The sequence below is a fragment of the Perognathus longimembris genome, chromosome 5 (genome assembly GCF_023159225.1).
Source record: "Perognathus longimembris pacificus isolate PPM17 chromosome 5, ASM2315922v1, whole genome shotgun sequence".
In the NCBI taxonomy this organism is placed as follows: domain Eukaryota; kingdom Metazoa; phylum Chordata; class Mammalia; order Rodentia; family Heteromyidae; genus Perognathus; species Perognathus longimembris.
The window spans coordinates 70,219,247-70,244,297 of record NC_063165.1 but is presented as its reverse complement, the minus strand read 5'-3'; the positions used below and the strand labels follow the sequence as shown (position 1 = coordinate 70,244,297).

The 25,051-nt window shown below is 34.7% G+C and overlaps 1 protein-coding gene, 1 non-coding gene and 1 pseudogene across 6 annotated transcripts in view; 2 read left to right on the top strand and 1 right to left on the bottom strand.

The window, feature by feature from the left end:
• Positions 1-25,051, top strand: part of Naaladl2 (N-acetylated alpha-linked acidic dipeptidase like 2) — a 1,189,792-nt gene that overhangs the window by 1,028,932 nt on the left and 135,809 nt on the right. The window lies entirely within an intron of this gene.
• LOC125352133 lies at positions 10,305-10,411 on the top strand. Its single transcript, XR_007211127.1, has one exon. It is a non-coding gene; the product is annotated as a U6 spliceosomal RNA (small nuclear RNA).
• LOC125351964 lies at positions 20,027-20,767 on the bottom strand (annotated as a pseudogene).

Here is a 25,051-nt window from a genome sequence, read left to right as displayed (position 1 = left end):
GTTTCAGAAATTATTTGCATAAAACATTAAGCAGCACATCATAATTTTCGAGCTGAAATTGACCTAGTGATTATGTGGCATAACTAACCTGATTTGTGAGAGTATAAGTGTGCATGCGCGCGCACACACACACACACACACGCATGTTTGCTAGTACTGGATCTTGAACTCGGAAACCCCATTTTAGCTTGGCTTTTTCACTCAATAATGTTTTTCTAGCACTGTACCACATCTCCATGTTTAATGTTTTACTGCTTATTGGAAGAAAGAGTCTCTGGGATTTGTCTACACAGTCTGTTTTGACCCTGGATCCTCAGATTTCAGATTCCTGAGTACCTAGAAGTAAAGGAATAAGTCACCAGCACCAGCTCTGGTTTGATGTTATATATGAGAAAAGAAAGTTCAGAGAAAATTAAAACAAAAATGTTAATTCCGTATCCTCAAAACATCAATCAAATATTTTTTCTATATTTTATAACTTCTCTTAAATAAACTCAGAAAAGCACCCTTTTATTTGCTATAGTATGTAAATATTATCTCTATTAGTATTCTAACATTTTTCTTAACAATCTTCCACTAATTATTATAGAATTTTATTTTATGAACAAAATCCCTATCCTCAAAAATTGGATATATCCAGATGCCAACCTAATACAAAAAAATTATTGTTGAAATTTGAGTGAAAAACATCAATTTATTCACCATGAGCACCATGAGCATAATAATGATAAGAATTCAGATTTTGTTTAACTCCTTGTGATAGCTTTGTATAAAGCAGAATTAGTTCCTGAGGCATAGAAATCTTATTTCCGGTAATAAAATATGTTTTAGTATTCCCTTCAGTTTTTTTTGCTGATCATTTCAGCACCTCTATACTATAGATTTCCTTTTAATATAAGTAGGTGGGTGGTTAAAAAACCAAACTCTGATTCCAGATAGGCTTATAAAAGTATGAACAAAATAAATGATGAGCATATAAGTATATCAATAATTCTATTAGAGTTAATTGATCTAGCTATTTCTACTATTACCAGCTTTAGGTTTTAGGCACATGGAGTTAGTAGTGTGTATATTTGTCTCTACATGTGGCCTTCTGTGGTAAACACCATAATTTTTGTGTCTCAAATGTTCCCTTTTATGTAAAAACTGGTGTAATCCAAGCCTGCTGGCAAGAAAGCACAAGGGGAGGATATGGAAGGATTACATTTCTCTAGTTCAGATGTATCAGACACCAACACTAATGCCAGCTCAAATATTTCAGAAAATGAAAGCCTGAGCAAAAATACATAACTGCCACATATTGCAAAATTATAAAATATATCTTCGTTATTGAACAATACTTTATTGCCTACCTAAATCTGGAGATGAGGGGATATGGAGGCTAGCTGATGGGTGGCACTATTTTCTCTGTTTCTTTCTTTGCATTAGTACTGTCGCAGAGGGAGCATGTTCTAGAGGGCCAATGCTTTATCTCTTTTTTCTTTATTAATTTACTTATTGTCAAAATGATGTACAGAGGGGTTACAGTTCATAATAAGGCAATGAGTACATTTCTTTTCAAACTTGTTACCTCCTCCCTCATTTTCTTCTACCCTTCTCCCTCCCCAGATCCTCCCCCACCTCCCAAGGTATACAGTTGGTTTACAGCATATAGTTTTGTAAGTATTGCTGTTGCATTATTTCTCTTATACAACCCGATTTAAAGGTCAGATTGTAGCTGATGTGAAAGGAAATATGCCTCTTGGTTTTCATTTGCTTTGAGATGGTTTGGGGTCGTTAGGTATGTAAACTCTGACATTTACTTCTAGTTCCAAAAAGATGAAACTAGATCTCCAAGAGTTATTTTACTTTTCTGATTACAAGATGAGTTTTTCTAAGTCTTTCTCCATTTCCTTAGGAGTGAGGTGATGTCATTCTTTCTGATGGAATCATAGAATTCCTTTATGTATATATATATATATATATCCCATTTTCACCATATTGTGTGAAGTAAGCCAGACCCAAAGAAACATAGGCTCCATTGTTACCCTCTTTTTTCATAATTAGTGTATGTTAAGGGTAGTCCTAGCAGAAGATCACAATGACTTAATAGCTATGTACATATGATCATACAAAATGATGCTAATCAAAATGAACTTCAAGATATGGAAACAAGAGGTCTGTCTTAGTAGTTGTTGTTTTTAATGGACTGTGTAAGTTACTTCTTTTTTCTTTTGTTCTTTTCCCCCTTTGGTTTATCCCCTGCTTGTCACTGTGTTGTTTTGTTTTTAATTTTGGTACCCTGTGTCTTGTATATACAATTATCTGATTTTGGGAATGGAAGGGGAGCAACCAAATGATGAGAAAAAGGAGAAAGGGGGAATTAATGCAACAGAATACTCACAAGACAATATTTTGGAAATGAACTTTACAGCTTGAAGCGAGAGTCTAGGGGTGGAAGTGGAAGAAAACCTAGGAGTAACAGTGTTCCACAAGAGATGTACCCGCTACCTTATGTAATTGTAACACCTCTGTACATCACCTTGACAATAAAATTAAATTTAAAAAATTAAGTTTTTCATGAGAGGGGCATTTAGATATTTCTTTTAGCTTGGTGTTTGTTGGATTTGACATACTTGGATTGTATCATTTCTATTCAAACATGATTCGAGTTAGTACAGCAAACTTATCCTTTATTAACCCAGTGGATATTTGCTGCATGCTGGACTGCCATCCTTCCATGCAGAATATACTTCTTATGACCCAGTACTGACAGAATGAGGGCTTAACATTGGTACAATACTAGATTTTCCTTCAACATGCAGAAATGATTGTACCTCCCTCTGCAGAGGAGTGATTTCATTGGGAAACATGAGACCTCTCGTTGGAGTTTATTATTCTGATAATTACTCAGAGAGGTGGAAAAGACTGATTAGCTTATTTCTTTTAGCACTATTCTTATTGGTAATAAGCATTTATAGCTACTAGAATTACAAAAATCTAATAAAATTTCTAAAGTTTGGCCTACATAGGTTTTAGAAAAACTATTGAGATATTTGATGAAGTTTAACACCATGGCTATAGGTCTATTTTATTAGATATTGTTTGTTCTATTATGATAACCTTAAGAATAGTATTGTTTAACTGTATATTTCATCTGGCTTTTATGGCATTTTGGAGAATTTTATTGTACAAACAAAATATGAGATAGCTTAAAACTGTAGCCATACCACATGCGAATGAGGGTGGTCCTATTTAAGTGACCACAGAATAAATAACAGAAATCATACAGTAGCAAGAATGACTAGTGAGAGGAAAGAAAAGCATACTTCAAGTTATTCTTTTCAGTTTATATTGTGTTTCTGTATTCAAATCTAATAAGATTTCTGCCACTGTCGTATGATTGCTTTTCCCTTTGCAATAACTCTTTTCTCCTTGGCATGCCTTAGTAGCAATGACAGTAGTATTTCTACATGGAGCTCTTCCCGCCCCCCACATTGACAAAACTGTCAGGCTGCCTTAATTTTTCCATTTGTGATCATGAATAGCTAGTACCCCAGAATGTGAATACATCAGAAATTAGATGAAGACCTTTATGCTCTGATAAGAACCAAAAGTTGATAGTACTCAACAGTTACTAATAACAGCTATTATTTTTTATACATTTCCTATGTTCCACTAATTCAATAATATGTTTTCATTTTGTTGATAAGTATTACCTTCATTTAACCAATGGATAAAAGAGTTTTCAAAGCTATACTTTAAAAATGCTAACTAAATTTTTGAAAGTATATTATTATATCTATGGTTCATTAATATTTTTTCTACTTATGGTTCACTAAAGTAATTAATACTAACACATGTCTATTGCTCTGCCTTCCCAAATGACTTTCTTATCTCTTCCAAAGCAATTAAACTAAAGGAAAAAATCTAGCAGAAAAAAACTATGAGTTATTTGGGGTTGTGAATTATAATTAGTTATAGCTCTCATGCAAATCATGGGTCTGTCTTTTCAACTTAGGAATCCTCTATTTCAGTCAAAACATCTGAAGAAATATCCCTTTTTAGCCATTATAACACATTTGTATCATAGTGAAAAACTTTGGGTGGTCTCTTTTCTCTAAATCATCTCTAAACTTTTCTTTTTATCCTTTAGAAGAGCCCAGTGATGCCTGGGAACTAATGGATCATGCCTGTAGACCTAGCTACTCAGGAAGCTGAGAATTTTAGGACTGTGGTTCAAAGACAGCCTGGGAAGACAAACACAAGAAATTCTTATCTAAAATTAACTAACAAAAAGCAGAAAAAGGAAGTATAGCTCAAATGGAAGAACGCTGGTCTTGAGCAAAAAAACTAAACAAGAGCAGGAGGTCCTGAGTTCAAGCTTCAGTTCTGGCAAGGAAAAAAAGAGAGAAGGAAGGGAGGGAGGGAGGGAAGGAGAGGGGAAGGGGGGAAAGGAAGATGGGCGGGAGAGAGGAAGGATGGAGGGAGGGAAAATGAAAGTAAGAAAGGGAAAGAAAGAAACAATAGGAAAGAAGGAAAGGAAGGAAGGAAGGAAAGTAGGAAGGAAGGAAGGAAGGAAGGAAGGAAGGAAGGAAGGAAGGAAGGAAGGAAGGAAGGAAGGAAGGAAGGAAAGAAGGGAGGGAGGGAGGAAGGAAGGGAAGGAAGGAAAGAAAGAAAGAAGTCTCTATGATACTCTCCTTTATTCATTGAGATGAAAGCATATTTTTCCAATGTGTCAACTATGAGGTTACTATAGCCATTAAAAGTTTAGTTCCACATGCAAATTAGAAAATGCTCAGAAATTTTAGTTTTGTTATTATTGATGCTAATATTAATATGGTAAAGTCAAATATCGTCATATTGGAGGTTCAATTTGAAAAGACTAGGTCAGCACTAGGAGTTGAGAGAACAATTTCCCCATTTGGCTTTGAAATTACTCCAAAGGAGAAAAACTGCAAAATGTTTTGATAGACAATAAGTCAATTATTTCCAAAATGTTACAGTGAGAGGACTGTTATTTGAATGATTAAGCCCAGGCTGCAGTTGGAAAAACACTCATTTCAGCACTTAGGAATTATTTCACAATCAATAGTATAAAATGTGATGATAGGAAACACTTCTACAGTGCTTGCTGTGTATCAAGTACTGTTCATTTTCTTGAATTCATTTACTACCACAACTTGATCAGGTAAATGCTCATATCTTCATCCTACCATGTGGACAAGGAAAGGCTGGGCTTGGAAGGTAATTTGCCACAGACAATAGAGTCAGAAAAGAAACATTGGCACTTGAGTCAGTGCAGTCTAATTGTACTGTGGAGGCTAAGAGCCAGAGCTTGGTGCAGTCAATAATAACCACACCAAGCAGATGGAGGAACTAAATTGAGTGCCCTCATAAAGACTATGACATGATGTTTAAGAATCATTCAAGAAATCCAAATCTCTTTAAATTATAAACTTATATTTTAATAACAAAACATTCCATTTGGACTGGGAATGTTAGTGGTAGAGTGCTCACCTATCATGCATGAAGCCCTAGGTTTAATTCCTCAGTACCACATAAACAGAAAAAGCCAGAAGTGGTGCTGTGGCTCAGGTGGCAGTGCTAGCCTTGAGCAAAAAGAAGCCAGAGATAGTGCTCAGGCCCTAAGTTCAAGCCCCAGGACTGACAAAAAAAAAAAAAAAAAAGCCATTTCATTAGACATCAATTTTTTGACAATTTTTCTACTAACAGGAATTTTTAACCCTATAAGGCATGTAAGTTAATAAAATAGAGGAGAATCTTACAGTTGATTCTTGACTTGTGACAATTGAAATTGCCATAGAGATTGTCCAGCATTTTGGCAAGTGAGGCTGCTTTGTAAACCCTTTATCAAAGTAAAATATCAACTCAGAACAAGTTTGAATACTTCTAGTACACACGGGAACTAGTTTTTTAAATTTTATAACCAGTGGCTGCTAATTATATAAAAAAGATTAAAATTTCTTTTTTGTCTTCTTTATTTCTTCTTCTTCTTCTTCTTCTTCTTCTTCTTCTTCTTCTTCTTCTTCTTCTTCTTCTTCTTCTTCTTCTTCTTCTTTCTCCTCCTCCTCCTCCTCCTCCTCTTCCTCCTTTTTCTCCTCTTCCTCCTCCTCTTCCTCCTCTTTCTCCTCTTCCTCCTCCTCTTTTTCCTCAATCTTCATTATTTTTTGCTTTCCTTTTTTCAATGCTAAGGATCAAATCCAGAATCTCACATATGTTAGAAATGTGCTTTAAAAACTAAAGTATGTTCCTGGCAACATCCACCCCCTCCAAAAAAAAAAAAAAAAGTTAACCTTAAACAACAAAGGATGTTTTAGAAACATCTCATAGGAGAAAATCATCTGATACCTATATATGTGTATGTAGATACACATATATATTTATATTGTTTTGTTTTAAATTTGTGTTGTTTTGCTTGTGCTGATACAGGGCCTCTCTCTCGGTTAGTTTTTTTTTTTTGTCTTTTGTTTGGTTTTGCTTTGTTTCCTAAGACTAGCACTCTTCTACTTGAACCACACCTCCACTTCTGATATTTGATGTCGTTGTTTTGGGTTTTTTTGGCCAGTCCTGGGCCTTGGACTCAGAGCCTGAGCACTGTCCCTGGCTTCTTTTTGCTCAAGGCTAGCACTCTGACACTTGAGCCACAGTGCCACTTCTGGCGATTTTCTGTATATGTGGTGCTGAGGAATTGAACCCAAGGCTTCATGTATTGGAGGCAAGCACTCTTGCCACTAGGCCATATCCCCAGCCACTTCTGATAATTGATGGTAATAAGATTCCTACTGACTTTTCTGCCCAGGCTGTCTAAAGCCAGGTACTGGTGGTTTATGTCTGTAAATTTAGCTACTGATAAGGCTGATATCTGAGGAACCTCGTTTAAAGGCAGCTTAGCCAAAAAATCTAGAATTGGAGCTGTGGCTTAAATGGAAAAGCACCAGACTTGAGTGAAAAAGTTTAAGGCAATGCCTAGGCCCTGAGTTCAAGCCATAGCACCACCCACACTTGTACAGAGAGAGAGAGAGAATGCTAGGATTACAGACATAAACCATTACCATCACAATTTAACATTCATTTACTACTTAGATTTGAACTTTACCTTGAAGAAGTAGAACTTTCTCTTCCTTTTGTGCATATTCGGTAAGTTTCCAAAATGTTAATTCCTTTCTTTAAATTTCTCATGAAATTATGTTTTTTCTTTTTTTAATTCCTAAGACAATGTGTAAGAATAATCGTATTTGAATTGATAGCTGGGTGTCAGTGGCTCATATCTGGAATTCTAGCTACTCAGGAGGCTGAGATCTGAGGATTGAGGTTCCAACCAGCCCAGGCAGGATAGTTCATGGTACTCGTCTCCAATTAACCACCAGAAAACCAGAAGTAGTTCTGTGGCTCAAGGTGGCTAGCCTTGAGTGAAAAAGGTCAGGGACAGCACCCAGGCCCTGAATTCAAACCCTACAACAGACAAAAAAAAAGATTTTAACTCATGCTGTCTGTTATTATTGTTATCAAAAGAGACCCTACCCCTCCATAGCACACTTTAATTACTGAAGCCTGGTGGAAAAGGTCTTGCTGAAGGAAGAAAATATTGCTGAATTAGAATTTGAACTGGAGTCAAGAGTTAATCATTTTTAGGAAATGTGCTGTCTTTTTTATTAATGCTTGGATCAAGCTGCCAGAAGCATATTTCCATCTTAATCCCTTTAGGGAACACTGGTTTATGACTGAAGCTTAACTGCTATATAATGAGTGGTAGACATAAATACCGAGTGCTGTGCATAAATACCAATTTTGACATTACTCTGCTAATCTTCAAACATCTTTCTCTAATTGGGGGGGTTGATCCTCTCCTTCCATGGGATCTATAGGGAAGACTCACCTGCTGGTGATGTTAGTGAAAATACCACTGATCACAACTGCTTCCATTTGGTGGCTAGACAAAGGGAAAGAGTGTGGTGTTTGGGCTTGATTTTTAGCTTGTAGAATAAGATAGGAAAGTAAATTACATAATCTCTGTTAGAACTCATTACAAAATCTGAACTTCAAAAGATTCAAGAGGCAAAATCAAAAACAGCCAATTAGAATGTATAAATCATGTTTGACTAAAACGAAAGAGTTCACACAACATGGGTCTCAAAATAAAGCTTTGTGAATTTGTTAGGATTTTCCCTCTGTCTCTCTCTGTCTCTCCCTCTCTCTGTCTTATGTTGATCAAGAGGGATTTGTAAATCCAAAATGTTTTTAGTTTAGGATCCACTGTTAAAATTACTGATACATAAGTGATCTTATATAGAACCACTGTGGGAGATCTTATAAATACCTACTACTTTCTTAAAATGTTCACACTTAAACAGGAACATCATGTTCTTAGACCTGCTCCATTTTAATCAATGGCCCTAGTACTGATACCATAGCTGCCATCATCATTTTGTGAGGAACGGCAATGAATTTTTCCGGAATGTTTATGATCTTTCCTAGTGAATGTGGACCTGATCTGATAAGGTGATTTCCCTTTTAACATCTCTTTATTGTCTGTTCTATGAGCAGCTGATTCACTTCTGTCAATACCTCACTTCATCTTACCCACATTAAGAATAACAATAGCAGAAGGACTATTTGTATTGTGTCTTCTAAGAGTAAGGCCTTTGAACAGATCTTCACATTTCTAAAGTACTGTATCTTGAGCTAGAGAGTGCTTAACAAGAAAGCAAGGGGAAGTCAGATTTGATCATCATCTACAATCTAAATAAAAATGGATAAATGTATACTATTATTGATGTTTCTTCTATTTAATCAGTCATAAGAATGTTTGTTTCTTTGTTTGCAAGGGCTTCATGCTGACAGACAAATTTACGAGAGCAATAGACTTTAAGGGTTGAATTAAAGCTTACATTTCAATTAGTTTTAAGTATTAATGACATTTTTGTGAAACCTAGGCAAAAATTTATAAAATTATTTAACTGAATTTTCATTTTTCAATTACTAAGATACCAAAAAGTGTTATTTAAACTTATTAATGGAAAGCCAGTGGTTATTTTGATTCTTCTATATTCCCTAAGCAAATAATTCCTCTTCTTATGGAAACCTACCTTTTGATAAACTTTCCTTTCTCGATGCTAGAGATTTGACACAGGGCCTTGCACACAGGCAAAAGCATTGTCATTTGTGCTACAACCCCAGCCTGTTTTGAAACACTCTTTTCAGTAAGATCTTGCCACTCATTTACCTGGGCTGGCTATAGCCTCAGTATCCTCTTTCTGCCTCCAAAGAAGCCGGGATTACAAACATATACAAATATGCCTTCTTCATTCTGATAGATTCTAACCATGAAATTTTAATCAGTGTAGAGTATAAAGAACAAATTTTTTAAGTTACCTGAAATCTCTTCATCCCAATTACCACTGTTAATGTTTCATGGTCATTATTGTAATAATCTCTCCATATGTATGAAATTAAAAAATAGACATATAAATAGATAAATGAATAGACAGAAGTACTTTAATGAACTTATGTTACATTGAAAAAGTTATTTAATTTAGCTTCATTATAAGTTCATTAGTTTTCAGAGTATTTTCTAATATATTAAAAAATCCTGAAGAATTTTGAAAACATGGATTTGTTCTGATTTTTCATACCCCTTCTGATCTAAAACTGTATCTATAAAATTTGCAAGATATTCAAACAGCATTTGGGACTACATACTAAACTTAATTTATAAAAATTATGTATTTTTTTTCTATTTATATTATCAAAGTATACATAAAGCATATGTACCAAACTCATAAAATAAATTATAATTCTATTTAATTTAGTCTTTGGCTATCTTTTATTGACAAGCCAGCATTCCACTAAATTATTATAATACAAAATACTGTATATGTACTTTTGTGAAAACAACACATATTTACTAATACTAAAAAAACTAACATTGTTTCAAGAATGTAATTTTGAGGAACTAATTAGTCGTAATTTCTGATAAATTTTACAACCTTCCATAGTTAGCCCTCTGAAATCCATATCTGTAATAATTGAAATAGGAAATTTCCCATACTTGAATTAATTTAGAACTCAGAGATGTTCCCATTGACTCTTGTCACCAGTAATAGCCATGGCGGGCCATCTGTCGCTTCTCAGTTTTCTGATAAACTCATCTCATCTTCCTTAGCTTTCAACAAAAACAATCTCTTTATTAACACCACTGAGTGTTTGTATCTGTTCCTATATCACTATGTAGCTCACACTATGAAGAATATTATTACAGTTTTTCTTCATTCTGGTGTATCACCCTGTATAAGAATATGGTTGTGCTCACTTCGGCAGCACATACACTAAAATTGGAATGATACAGAGAAGATTAGCATAGCTACTGCACAAGGATGACACACAAATTCATGAAGCATTCCATATTTTTTGTGCTAAGTGAAATGAACTCCACATTATGCAAACAAATGGTATAATCATTGTTTTGAAACCTTCATAAATTTGGATATCAACTTAAGATTTGACTATTTTTACCTAATGTCATCATTGTTTCTGAACATCATTCGAGATGGGAACCTTTCTTAATTCTTTTTCTTTTGTATTTTTAATTTATGTTTTAAAGATAAAATTCAAGTTTTATTATCTTTAGAAAACTATCTTTAAGTAGTTACACTAAGAAATTTCAAGTCAACATGTCAATTTGTGAATAAAATGCATCTTGATCAAAGTCACACCTTCCAAAATTCTCCTCCATCCCTCTCAGATTTTTCTTAGTCAAGATGAAAATGTATATTGTGAGCAGATTGTCACTCAAGTAACATACATGATGTTAAATGGCGGGAAAAAAGATAAAGAGATTCATGTGTGCCGAGTTCATACAGTGGCTTCAGTGATGAAAGCCTAGAAGAGGTGGAAAGAACTGGAGAATCTCATCGACAAGCCTTGAAGTTAGATAATTAAAGATGGAAGGAAATAAATCAAGTAGTTGTAGGATTGGTAGAGACCTCTATTTTCAATTGCTTGAAAAATCTTCCTGATTTCTTTATAATGTAAAGACTTTTCTACCTTTTTATTATAATTGTCACTAAATTAACTAAAATTCCTTCATAACTTCTGCTAGCAATAAATTCTATATCATTTATGTATGTTCTTGAACTGTCTTGCACATGATCACTCAAATAAAACAGTTGATCTTAGAAAAGCAAAAATAGCTGATGTGATTTTTTTTAACTACCCACTACAGAGATTTCCTTGTCTAAAGAATATGGAAGTAGTTAGTTGATAACTTGTTTTGTAAGTAACGAATTGACTATTGTACAAATTCACATATAATTGGGAAGTCTTGTGTGAACAGTTATGGAAAAACAGTGCGTCTTCAAAGGCAGAGTAAAGTGAAGAAGCAAGTTTATGAACTTAATTATTATAGATAACCAATCTGAATAATCAAGCAAGCAGGAAAGTGTTCTTCCTCAATTGCTGTGGTAATAACCTCACCTCTGCTTTCCTTTGATAGGCAGTCTTCATCTGTTTCTATATAGTCATAGTAAAATTACACTTGACTCAGCCTCTCCGGGATTTTATGGTGACATTTTGGAGATTCCAATGGCCAGACAGAGTCTTGCAGATGGAGCACTAAATAACAAAATGACATCATTATTGTCATTTCAATTAAGATGTATGCTTCTATCAACAGTCTATGGGTTTTTGTGCAGGAGTTTCTTACAAATGTGTATTTGTAATAATTTAGAATGAGCAAGATTCAAGATATAGCCCAGTGGCTAATAAATAAATTGTTATAAAACAAAAAAGAAATTTCAGCAGTAAAGTGTCATTTTTTTCTTTAATTTTTATTTTTTCAGATCCTGGGGCTTGAACTCAGGGTCTGGGCACTGTCTATGAACTCTAAGACTTGAGCCACAGTGCCACTTCCAGCTTTTTCTGAGTAGTTTATGAAAGATAAGAGTCTCACAGACTTTTCTGCCTGGATTGACTTTGTACTGCAGTTCTCTGACTTCAGCCTCCTGAGTAGCTAGGATAACAAGCATGAGGCACTAGCACCTGGCTTATGATGTGATTTTTTTTTTTTTTTTTTTTTTTTTTTTGGCCAGTCCTGGGCCTTGGACTCAGGTCCTGAGAACCATCCCTGACTTCTTCCAGCTCAAGGCTAGCACTCTGCCACTTGAGCCACAGCGCCCCTTCTGGCCGTTTTCCATATATGTGGTGCTGGGGAACCGAGAGCTTCATGTGTAGGAGGCAAGAACTCTTGCCACTAGGCCATATTCCCAGCCCATGATGTGATTTTTTTTATAATCTAAAATCCATCTTTATTCGATGACATATTCTTGCTGAGAATAAACTTGTAACTTTGTCTATAGTACAGAAAATTTTCGGACTTGAAGCCAAGTACAAAGAGCCATATGCTAGTGTTTCTGTGCTTACTTCAACTGGAGGCTTAATTCTATGGTTCTTTTTGGCAATCTTAACAGGAATACCATAAACCTGGTGCAAAGCAATCAATATGAAATCTATTTCACTGGTGATAAACAAATAGCTAGCTCTTATTAACATCAGCAACTGCTGTGGCTGAGAAGTGAGAGACATATTTGCCAGTGATTTCCTCACCATGAAATTGCTTATGTCATGCATTTCAGAGATTCAATTTGAGTAAAGATTTCTCAGTGAAGAGTATAACAAATAAGCAAGAAGAGAATTTAGAACTTGAATTCAGACATTATGGTAAAGAATCAAGTAGATGGAGGAGAGAAAGAGAGAAATAAAGAATGACTTTTCACACACATTTTCATCTGCATGAAATAGGAAGGAAAAATGCTGAGGAACAAAGGTTCCCCTAACCCTTGAATGAAATTATCATTACTGTTATTGAGAGCTTTGAATAACTCAGTCGTGCCCTGAGGTTTATAGCAATTGCTTTCAGATATTATAGGCTCAGAGGTATTTAACCCTAACATGCTATTTCAGGAAAGACTTGTTCTTTTGATAGTTAAATATCTTTAAAATGTCTTTCATTGTTGCACATAAAAAGTTTATGGTGATTTTGTATGTATAGGCAATGTGTAATGTTCCAGTAAAGATGATTTTGTTTCCTATTTCAGAGCCCTCTAAAAGAATGTGTATACTTCTCACTGATTTATTTATCTGTCCTAGATAAAGCTGGGCTTTGGTGTTTTAAAAAGTCATTTTTCCCAAGGAATTCATAGTCTAATGGTATTAGTAGATGCTTATAGGCACTTAACATTTAGAAATGGGAAAATCTTTCTCTCTCTCTCCATATATATATATATATATATATGTATATATATACACATATACACACATACACACATATATATACATATATGTTATTAAGTATGAAGGTATACACAATTATTTCTATATAGTTATATATACACTTATATATATCATTTACTATGTGTATGACTGTATAATTCTATAGTTGTATAACTGTATGTACTCATAACTATATGTGCTTATATATAGTTAAATATACTTACATGTATTTACATACACTTAATAAACTTATATAGAGATAAGTATAATTATATAGTAAAATATACTTATGTATACATATATAGTTATAACTGTATATATAAATGTATTAATTTATTTATAATTATAACTATATATGCAATATGTTTATAATTATAACTATACCTATGATTATATATAGTTTTATGTATATAGTCAAAAACATATATCATTAAAGGAAAATAAATTATTTTTTATTTAGTGTTTTCAGAGTAATAGTATTTGAGTGTTAACCCAGTTCTAGGCTATGGTCCTTGCATTCTTGATCTAGCAAAATCTTTATAGTATCTGAAGACATCTAACAAGTCCTCATGTCCATATTCACTGAACATAAAATTGACTGTCTTTTGAGCCAAGGCACAATGTCCCACTAAAGAATGTTGATATCTGGATGCATATTCATACCTGCTGGTTCCAGATCTCAGGTCTTAAGGATTCACTTAAATTTCTTCTTTATGTAAGAGTCAGTCACATCGCAAACCTGGATGGGTATGTGTGTTCAACTAAAAACCTTTGGTAGTTGGTATTGTAGTTTGTTCTTTGTTTCCTGCCCAGCCTTCATGGCTCTGTTTCCTATCAATGTGAAGTGTATTTGCCATTGCTGTTTTTTTAGACAGGAGTCCATCATACAGTCTCTTACCTTTTAATACAGACCCCAAGATTCAACCTCCAAAAAAATAAAAAATAAAAAGCAGCCTTTTGTAATTCCTATGTAATTTTTTCATCTCAATTTGCATCTTGTTTTATATACTTTATTATTATGTTACAGCTACAGATTTTCAAACTCTTTATGTATAAGGCATTTAAAATTAATATCAAATAAATAGATATGAAACAAACATGAAAGTAAGGTTTGTACAATTGAAATGCTTTACATATAACCATGCTCATGAAAAACTCCTTTCAAGCCACATCTGTACTTTGTAAGTATTATAATTTAAATGTGATGGGTGGAGCTTCCATAAGACAAAAGTGATCTACAATGGTTTTTGCTTCTGGAAAATATGCTTTCATTGTATTCTAAAGCTTTAAGGACATGCAAATGTGTGACGCTCTTTCAAATATCACATAATGAACCTGGTGCTGGTGGCCCAAGCCTTAAACCTAGCTACTCAGAAAGTTGAGATCTGAGGATTGCAGTTCAAAGCCAGTCCTGGCAGGAAAAGCCATGAGATTCTTCATCTGCAATTAACCACCAGAAAACTGGAGGTGGTTCTGTGGCTCAAGTAGAAGAGCACTGACCTTGAGCTGAACAGCTCAGAGACAGCACCCAGCCCCAGAGAGCAAGCGCCATGACTTACTCTCTATCTGTCTGTCTCTCTGTCCCTGCCTCTCTGTCTCTCTCTAGACAGATAGATAGAGGACTTAAGAAACTAAAAATATGTCCATTGTAGGCATTAAAAATGCTGAAGGAGCCAGGTGCTATGTCTCATGCCTCTAATCCTAGATACTCAGATATCTGAGAACTGAGGATCACAATTCGGGGCCAGCCTTGGCATGAAAGCTCATGAGACTCTTATCTCCAATTAACCACCACAAAAGAAAGCCTGAAGTATTAACTGTGTATTAAGTGGCAGATCTCTATCTTTGAGCTCAAAGGCTCAGGGACAGTGCCCAGGGCCTGAGTTCAAGCTCCAGGACTGGCACAAAAAAAAAAAAAGGTATGTTTGAGTAAATGTGCAGTATAAATGTTTGCAAATGGAGCTCTAGAAATGGAGAACAAAACTAGAGCTACACTAGATGAAGGATTGGTGTGTAAAGGTTTCCTAAAAACTCAAGCACTGTAACAAGTTTCCAATTCTTGTTTTAGCTTTGCATAAGCTGTAAACCTAAAGAAGTTGGTGCCTGAGCCACATCATCTGCTCTTTGTGTTTAATTTCTTCCCTAAGATTGTCCTTTCCAATAACGCTATAGGAAAAGGATGTCAAACCACCATTATAATTATAAGCCAGTGCCATGTAGCACAAAGAGTTCTATATTGTGATTCTGGAGAGGATCCCTAAAAGCAAAGAAAAAAATAGAAAAATGCTTTTAATGTCATGAAGTTTAACCCGAAACACACAATTTACAAATGAAAATAAATTTCATTTTGCTCTGGAAAGGAAATAAGAATGGCTAATAGAGACATGAAGAAGTGTTCTACATTTCTGGCCATAAAAGAAGTAGAAATCAAAACCACATTGAGATTCTACCTCACCCAGTTAGAATGGCCATTATCAAGAAAAGAAAAAATAGTAGATGCTGAAGGGGATGTGGCCATATGGGAACACTATTACACTGTTGAGGAAAATGTATACTGGTCCAACCACTCTCGAAATCAGTATGGAGCTTCTTAAAAAGACTAAATATAGAACTCCCCTATGATCCAGCAACACCATTTTGAGGCTTTACTCAAAGGATCAAGAACAAGGCCACACTAAAGCTACCAGTACAACCATGTTCGTTGCAGAATTATTTACCATCGCTAAGACAGGGAATCAGCCCAGATGCCCCTCAATAGTTGACTAGATCAAGAAACTGTGGTATATATGCACAATGGAATTCTATGATTCCACCAGAAAGAATGACATCACCCCATTTGTAAGGAAATGGAAAGACTTGGAAACAATCATACTAAGTGAAGTGAGCCAGACACAAAGAAACATAAGCTCCATGGTTTTCCTCATTTGTAATGACTAGTAACTGTCTAGGATAGTCCTAGCAGAAGATCACAACATCTCAGTAGCTATGCACATATGACTTTATAAAATGATGGTAGTGAAAATGAAATCCAAGATATGGAAACAAGAGGGATTTTGTGTTGTTGTTTATTTACTGTTCTAATCTTCCTTTCTCCTTTCTTTCTTTCTCTTCCTTTTTTTTTTCTTTTCCTTTGGTTTATCCCTTATAGTCACTGTTTTTGATTTTAGTATCCTGTGTCTTGTATGTATGTTTATCTGAATTGGAGAAGGGAAGGGGAATAACAAAGTGGTCAAACAAAGGACTAAGGGTGATCCAGTGTAACAGCTATACTCACAAGACACTATGTGGAAATGAACTTTACAATCCATGGTGGGGGGTGGGGCTGGGGGGGCAGGAGGCAAGAAATGTACTCATTACCTTACTTATATTACTGTAACCCCTCTGTATATCACCTTTACAATAAAATAAAACTAGATTTTTAAATAATCTCATTTTGAGGAAAAGATCTAAAATAATTTAGAATAACAATTCTTATAGAAAAGTGCTATAAAATATTATAATGCTTGTGTTTATATCATTAAGTAGATTAAAAATACAAAGAGGAAATAAAGGTACTTATAAAAGTTGGAAATAAAATTGTAAAATGCAGTTTTTTTAATGAAATGATTTTTCATTTAAGTAGACACAAATGAGAAAAGAATTAATACACTGAAGGTCCACACTGAAAAAGCAATCAACATATAGTACTGAGAAATCATGACATACTAAGTACAAAAGAACAATTATAGAAGACTAGAGAATAGAATGAGGAAACCTAATAACTATCCAGGACAATGTCCAGAAAAAGAGAAGGGAGCTCAAGACACAACTACAGTATTTGAAAATCCAGGGCTGAGAATAGGGCCTAGTGGCAAGAGTACTTGCCTTGTATACATGTAGCCCTAGGTTCAATTCCTCAGTACCACATATATAGAAAAGGCCAGTAGTGGCACTATAGCTCAAGTTGGCAGAGTACTAGCCTTGAGCAAAAAAGAAGCCAGGGACAGTGCTCAGACCCTGAGTTCAAGGCCCAGGACTGGCAAAAAATAAAAAATTCCAACACAAATGTAATTAAAGGGAATGTTAAAAAATGCATAGCCTATTAAAGAGTTTTAATTAAAGTCAGCATTTATTATTTATGCTTTCTAATTGTTATTTATTTATTAAAGAGGATACATATGGATTGATAAACACATTGACCCTTATTTCTGTAATTTTCAATTGTCCAACATAAATAAATCTTATCCTTAAAATTCTGGAACACATTCTTTACTTTTTGTAAAAAATATTGTGTAGTTGAGTTAGCCTATGTATGTGATTACATGAGGTAGATTTGTAATGCTCGTAAGGTTGCATGTAACAAAATTGAAAGGGGAAAGCACCAAGTAAATCAATATAAATGTTTGTGATTGGATCTGTTTCCTGAAATACTTCAAAATAGAATGTTGATAAGTATAAAGAAATATAAAATACATATGTCAAGAGGATACAAACTTAAAAGTGGAAATAGTTGTCTAAATAGGCAAATATTTTAAAGCAAACTAATAATTGATTCCATTATCAAAAGTTAATATGGAATACTTACTTATCTGAGAAAAAAATTTGTTTCATATTTTGTATTATATTGCTATGTTAGATTGCAGATTTTTGTGTTAAAAATTTGCCTTCATTTGGCATATAGGTACAATATTGTATTTTATTTATATATAAAGTTGAAAATTGGCTTGTATCATATTGGATAATTCACATGTATCCTTCTTCCTGGTTCTTTTAAACGAGCCTTTGCTCTGTCAAACTAGTCAAACACAAAAAATAGACTAATGAATATTATATGAATACAGCTTTAATTCTTATACATTAATAGGAGCACAATGTCCATTCTAAGACTTTTGTTAATTAAAGACATAGGCTATACATACAACATACACATACACATACACACACACACACATGCCTGTTCACACAACGCAGATATTTATTTTGAAAAAAGTATTTGAAAATTATTTTTAAATATTAGTAATTGATTGAGATAAATGATAAATGAACACATTTCCATTAAACATTTATCAAGAAATATATAAAACACAGACATCTTAAACTCCATATTGTTTAGGCAAATAAATTTAATTTATATTTACAATGGTTCTTTATTTTTGCTTCTGAATATTTGTCATTTTAGTTGCTGAAATACTTCATTGAATTAAGTAATATATAAAATTGTAGGTATTTTTCTCTAGAAGATTTTCCAAAAGTTATAAAAATTTACACTGACTACACTGTAACAAATAGCCTATTTGGTGGTGGAGAAAGAATGAGCGACAAAAGAATGTAATCTTGATGAGGCTGTAATCATTTCTCTTAACATACCCAGAGATCATTGGACTAGAAGTATCATTGTTTATGGTAATATTAGGATATGGTAATTAGAATATATCACCTTACAGTAGAAATAAGTTTATTATAAGCCTTTATGTAATATTAAAGTATTTTTCTAAAGCAGTAGAGTGTCCTTGAAAGTTAGAGTCAGATGATTTTTATGAAATTATTATCATTAAAACCATTAACAAAAAGGATGGCACACTGACAAACAAGGGAAAAAAATCTAGGTTCTTCTTGGATTGTTCAAAATATAAAAATGGAGAAATTTTATTGCCAAGTGGAGAACTAACAGAACCTAAAGATAATACTTTTTTAATTAAAAGGTACTTTTAATACAAATATAACCATGATCCTATTTATATTTCTGTCATTTTGTAATGAGTCTGTAAATTCTCTTCTCCAAAAATAAGTCACATAGCATTACTTTAAAATATCAAATTGCCTTCACAAAAATATGACTAAAGCTAGCTTTGAAAACTCACATCTGCAATCTTTAAATTGCCAGGTATGGTGAGGTGCACCTGTAATCTCATCACTGACAAGCAGAGCAGGAGGATGGGAGAACTGTGACCATCCTGAGTTACACTCACTTTCTGGACTCACAAAACATTATCTCAAAAACAAAAACCAAGCAAAAGTATCACTAAAGTAAAATATTAGCTAAAGAATGTTTAGTTTTGTTTCTCATTTCCTACTCCACTATAGGACTTTAAAAAGTATTATCATTAAAATTTAATTTTTAATTAAATTACACACTGGAAAAATTAACATGTATAGTAGAAGATTGTAGGGGAGCTTTATAAACTAGCTTAGTGAGATTTGAAAAAAAAAATCAATGCAGTTTTATAAGCAAGATTAATTGATGGCTGACTCCCAATGTGATTTCAAGTACTCTTTGTTACACCCTTAATTATACTAGTTATACTAGTTAGTCAAGACTGACCTGGATATTTACAGGGTCAGGATTCTAATAGAGGAGTAATCCTAATATTTTTTTGAGTACTGTTCAGGTCTGTGTCCATGCTTTGCACCTCAGAGGTGAGCCTGCCGAGGCACTTAAAAACATAAATCTTTTGGAGACTTCAAAAATGGGCCACAATTTATACAACACAGACCCCAACACATCAGCAGTTCAGTCAGTAAGCTTTTTTTTTCACACACAATTTTCTATTTAAAAAAAAAAGTCCTTAAGTAACCAAAGCCAGGTTTAAAAAAAATACTGTATTCCACTAAGACAAAATTTACCCCTTTCAAATGTAGCAATTGGTTCTTGGCTTCCAATGGCAACAGACGATGGTCTCATATATTCAAAGTAAAGAAAAGGAAACCCAAGCAATCCCCCAAACCCAACAAGAACAATCCAAATGAAATACTACAAAACCCAAAGAGTGCCCTCCACACTGCTTCACATGAGAAACAACTTTCATATTCTTGCATCCTTTTATCTGTCTTTAAAGGTGAGTTTTTCAATCAGTTCTTGGAGTGGTGCAAGTTCTCTTCTGTCAATAAGGTTGAATTCCTGTACAAAAAAAATAATAATAAAGTGCTTGAAAGATGTGTTGAGATGTGCCTCCTCCTGAAGCTGGAACGCAGGATCAAAATGCTGATGATAAATGTGAGTGTAAACCCTAAAGAGACATTTAACTATAGTTTTTGCCACAGACATGGAGTTCTTTGGGAATGGAACACCAATTTTTGATGGAAATAATATCTCATCATCCAACTGGTCTTGAACCCAGGTCATCAAGTAATCAATAGATTTTGATGCAGAGCACTTAATAGGCTTCTTTATGTTTGCTCTATCTGCCCAATGATACTCACATTTTGATCCAGCTGACATCACCGGACAACTCTCTTCTATACAGAAGTCTGTAATGGTTCCATAAAGTATGTTGATCTGATTGAAGAAATCCACAGTATTGACTGAGACCCACTCACTCAGATCTTCCCCCTCAGGAAGCATGACTGCCATGCGGAGATTGCACTGCCAAGGGTGGCTTCTGCATGTTTTAGGAGTTCATACTGGTGAGAACCCTCTAGGATGTTGTTCTTTGGGTTAAAAGTTTTAGAGGAGCCAGTGCCAAACAAGAAGCTCATGTGAGCCTCGGAGTGGGCTGCGGGCTGTGCGGGGCAAGGAGGAGGCCGCCGAGGAGCAGGGGGACCGCCGGCTGCGCGGTGACCACTCAACATGTAGATTTTGATTTTTTCTATTGCTTCTATCTTTCTACATAAAATTACTTTTATTGAAATATCTGGCAACGGGTTTATATAAATATGTCTTGTTAATTAAGGAAAAGTAAAAACATTGCTTGATTCAAAAGTAAAGTATTCCAGGCAGCAGAGCTCACGCCTATAATCCTAGCTACTCCGGAGGCTGAGATCTAAGGATTACAGTTCAAAGCCAGTCCAAGCAGAAAATTTCAAGGTGATATAAAAGGGGTTACAGTTTCATATGTAAGGTAGTGAGTACATTTCTTGTCAAACTTGTTATCCCCTCCTTAGTCTCTGTTTTTTCTTCAGATCATATAAATCTTTCACATTTTCCATTATATTCCTATCTCTGATTAAACACTACAATGTTCGAAATGAAGCTGTGCCTCAAAGGAGTAGAGCACTAGCCTGGAGCAATGTAGCTCAAGGGCAGCACCAAGGCCCCAGTTTCTAACTCCAGGATTGGCGAGTGTGTGAGTGAGTGTGTGTGTACGTGTGTGTGTGTATACACATATGTGTATGAATGTCTGTATTCTGTATATATAAATAAAACATGTATGTATATAAAGATATAAAAATATACAGAAGCATTGAAGGAAAAATGATTTCTATAATTGAAGAATGACAATTTAGGCAATTTTTTAACCAGTTTCTTGACTCTCCATGTATGAATTCATACGCAAAGTTGTTTGAATCATGCTACTCACAGGTCTGTTTTGTCAATGAAAGATTATGCCTCCCCAGCCACTCTAAATATTCTTTGGAAATTCTGCTTGAATTTACTATAATTTACAATCTAAATTAACTTGAATGCTTTCTTCTTGATGTGGAGGGTTGTGCAGATCCTGAACAGGTATGCTTTGCATTCTGCCATCCACATTCTTATCTTGTCTTCTTCTAAATCGCCACAAGCTTCTGGCAGAAGAATCGGAAACTTTAAAATTCCCTTTTACCCAATGGGCATTATTAGCTCTATTCCAAGAATATGCACATCACTCTACTTTCTTATTAACTTTAACTCCCTTTTCTCTTTCCAATTTTAATTTCCATCTTTTGAATTATGTGTGATTGGATTTAATTACATTTCAAGTAAATGTATGGAAATACCCTTCAAAAAACTTTGAAACTTTAATAATCCTTCTTACACTGATACTTATTCTAAGGAAGAATATCACAAGAAATACATACAACAAAGACAAATTGATTATGTAAGTATTCAGGTTTAAATTTCTAGTCTTTCACAATTCCTGGGAGAACTTTTACCTTAAAATCCCTACTATGATATGTGGGTCATGCCTATCCATCCTTCTCTAACTTTGTCTGTCAGTATCAAAAGTAAAGCACAGAAGAAACAAAAGAATTATGTACCTTTAAAGACCTAAAGGAAGAGACAAAAACAAAATTTCCTTGGAACCATATTCACACAGCTATTAAAGAATTGTGGGAGAAGTTGGGCTCATGCTGATCACTCCTGTACTGCTTGCTACTCTAGGGGCTCAGATACCATCTTGGGTTGAGGCCATTCCAAACAGGAAACCCCTTGAGACTCTTATCTCCAGTTAACTAGCAAAAAAACAAAAGTGGAGTCATGGCTCAAGTGGTAGAGTGGGAGCTCAGGGACAGTGGCCAGGCCCTGGAGCTAAAGCCCCAGGACAAGCCTACACACACACACACACACACACACACACACACACACACACACACACACACACCACACAGAATGGAAGAAGAGCTAGGAGTCTATGCCTGTAATCCTATCTATTCTGTGGACTGAGGTCTGAGAATGAAGATTCAAGTTTGCAGGCAGGAATATCCATGAGACTCTTATTTCCAATTAATCACCAAAAGCCAAAAGTGGAGCTTTGACTCAAGGGTTAAAGACAAACTAGAATTTCAGGTCCTAATTTCAAATCCCAGCACTAGCCAATAAGTAAGTAAAAAATACAAACACTGACTCTTAATGTCAGAAAATGTAAGCCACAAATGGACACAAAGTCCAATCTGGAGAGGAAAGAGTGGGCTGGCTGGAGGAAGTTTTTTTATATACACATTCTTAAATTAATTGGAAAATAGGTGCTTAAAATTATTTTTGGATTGCAAAAGGAGGATATTATGAAATTTTTCTAGCAGCTGAAAGATGATAAATGGGTGTTAATTATATTAATAATTTAGGATGTACAAAAGTGTCATATCTAGCATTTAATAAGCCCTTTTATTTTATTTTAGTGTAAAAATAGTGCTATGACTTTTTATGGATTTTCTCATTACCCTGGTTCTCAAAATCCATATTTTCTATGAGATCTTAAATACTTCCATGTCACTATTCCTCTGTTAGTAATTTTTCAAGGTTCTAACTTTCATATTTGTGAAAGATCTACTATTGATCCACAAGCTGCCTTTGAAATATGACTTTATACCTGGGATTGAGTCACTTTGTAATAATTACATTTATTGAGCTATTGCTGTAAATTAGCTACTTTACATACATTATTGCATTTAATCTTTGAAACAGCTCTGTAATAAATATTATCATCCACATTGAACAAATGAGGGAAGTGAGGGTCAGAAGAGTTCAGGAACTTACTCACAATTTGCATAAAGATTATGTCACAGGATTGGTATTCAGGCCAAATTTTTTTCTGCAGATTTTCTTTTTACTGCAAAGGCACACTTTTCTCTCTCTACTACAATTCAGAAAACACTCATAAGATATATGAGAAAAGTAAATATATATATTTTGACCTAAAGCAATATATGTTTTTGTTTCCTTTTTTTTCTTTTTTAATACCTATTTTGAAGAGACAACCAAATTCACGTTTGGATATGTCACTGTAATATACATTGAAAATTCCACATTAAAAATAAGATCTAGATGGGGTGCTGCAAATCCTAGCTACTCAGGAGGCTGAGATCTGAGGATCACAGTTCAAAATGAGCCAGGGCAGGAAAGTTTATGAGACTGTTACCTCCAATTAAGCACCAGAAAACTGGAGGTGGTGCTGTGGCTCAGGTGGTAGAGGGCTAGCCTTGAGCTGAAGAGCTCACAGGACAGTGTCCAGGCCCAGAGTTCAAGCCTCACAATGAACAAAAATAGAAATAAAAAAAGTAATATTTGGTTTAGCTGCATAATTTTAGACCCCCTATGAATTTGTCATAATACGAAACTCAGAAATTAAGCATTAGTTGCTTCTGAATTATTTAGCCATACCTTTCAGATGTTCAATTCTGCACCTCTATTTCTTTCCCACCTCCATGAAGAATACTGTTTCTTTGTGGGAAATTTTAATTTCAATTCCTGGATCATACCCCAGTGCTACTCCACAAGGGATTTTATTTCCACTCTCCATAATTCTCAGGTTATTGAAAAAGGTATCAAATTTTTAAACCCATTCTTTTCCAGATAAAAGAATATTAAGAATTGAATAAGAAACAAAGTCTTACTGTTATTCAATGGGTCTGATTTAAACTAAGTTTAACTGCCACTTGATTATTTTATTGTGTTCCTAAAACTATGCAATTTTCTTTTTTTAATTTAATTTTATTGTGAAGGTGATGTACAGAGGGGTTACAGTTACATACATAAGGTAGTAAGTATATTTCTTATTATACTTGTTACCCCTTCCCTCATTTTTCTCCCGCTGTCCCTTTCCCTAACATACTCCCCACCCTAGAGATGTGGGTATTGCTACTGCATTGCTTCTCTATCCATTCTCTCACCATTTTGATGCTCTCCTTCCCTTCCCTTGTTATGGGGTCCACAGTCCACAGTCAATGGGACACTCAGATAAATTTTTTTAAAGATTTTATTGAGCAAGAAAATACTGGTGCACCAGGACTGCATTTTGGGATCTCAAGATGCAATCCCAGGCCATCTCAAAAAACTGCTTATGTATCCAAAAACTACAGAAATTTTCCCTTTAGCTTAACAATAGGGACTTGTTACTTTCAAGAGGTGTCAACTACATGGGCTTGTTACTTCTAACAGCAGCTTGTTACTTCCAAGAGGTGTGGGTCACAACAGGTCATGGTGTCTTGATCTTCTCTGGAGACCATCTAACAGCTGGGTGACAAAACCAGATGAAACTAGTGTGTGTGTGTGAGGGGGGTACAGGTGTGATCAATACAGAGCAAAACAAGTTGGGTAAATACCACTACATAACTTTACTGGGGTTGGGCAGCTTCAGAAAAGTTTTACACTGGACACTACAGGACA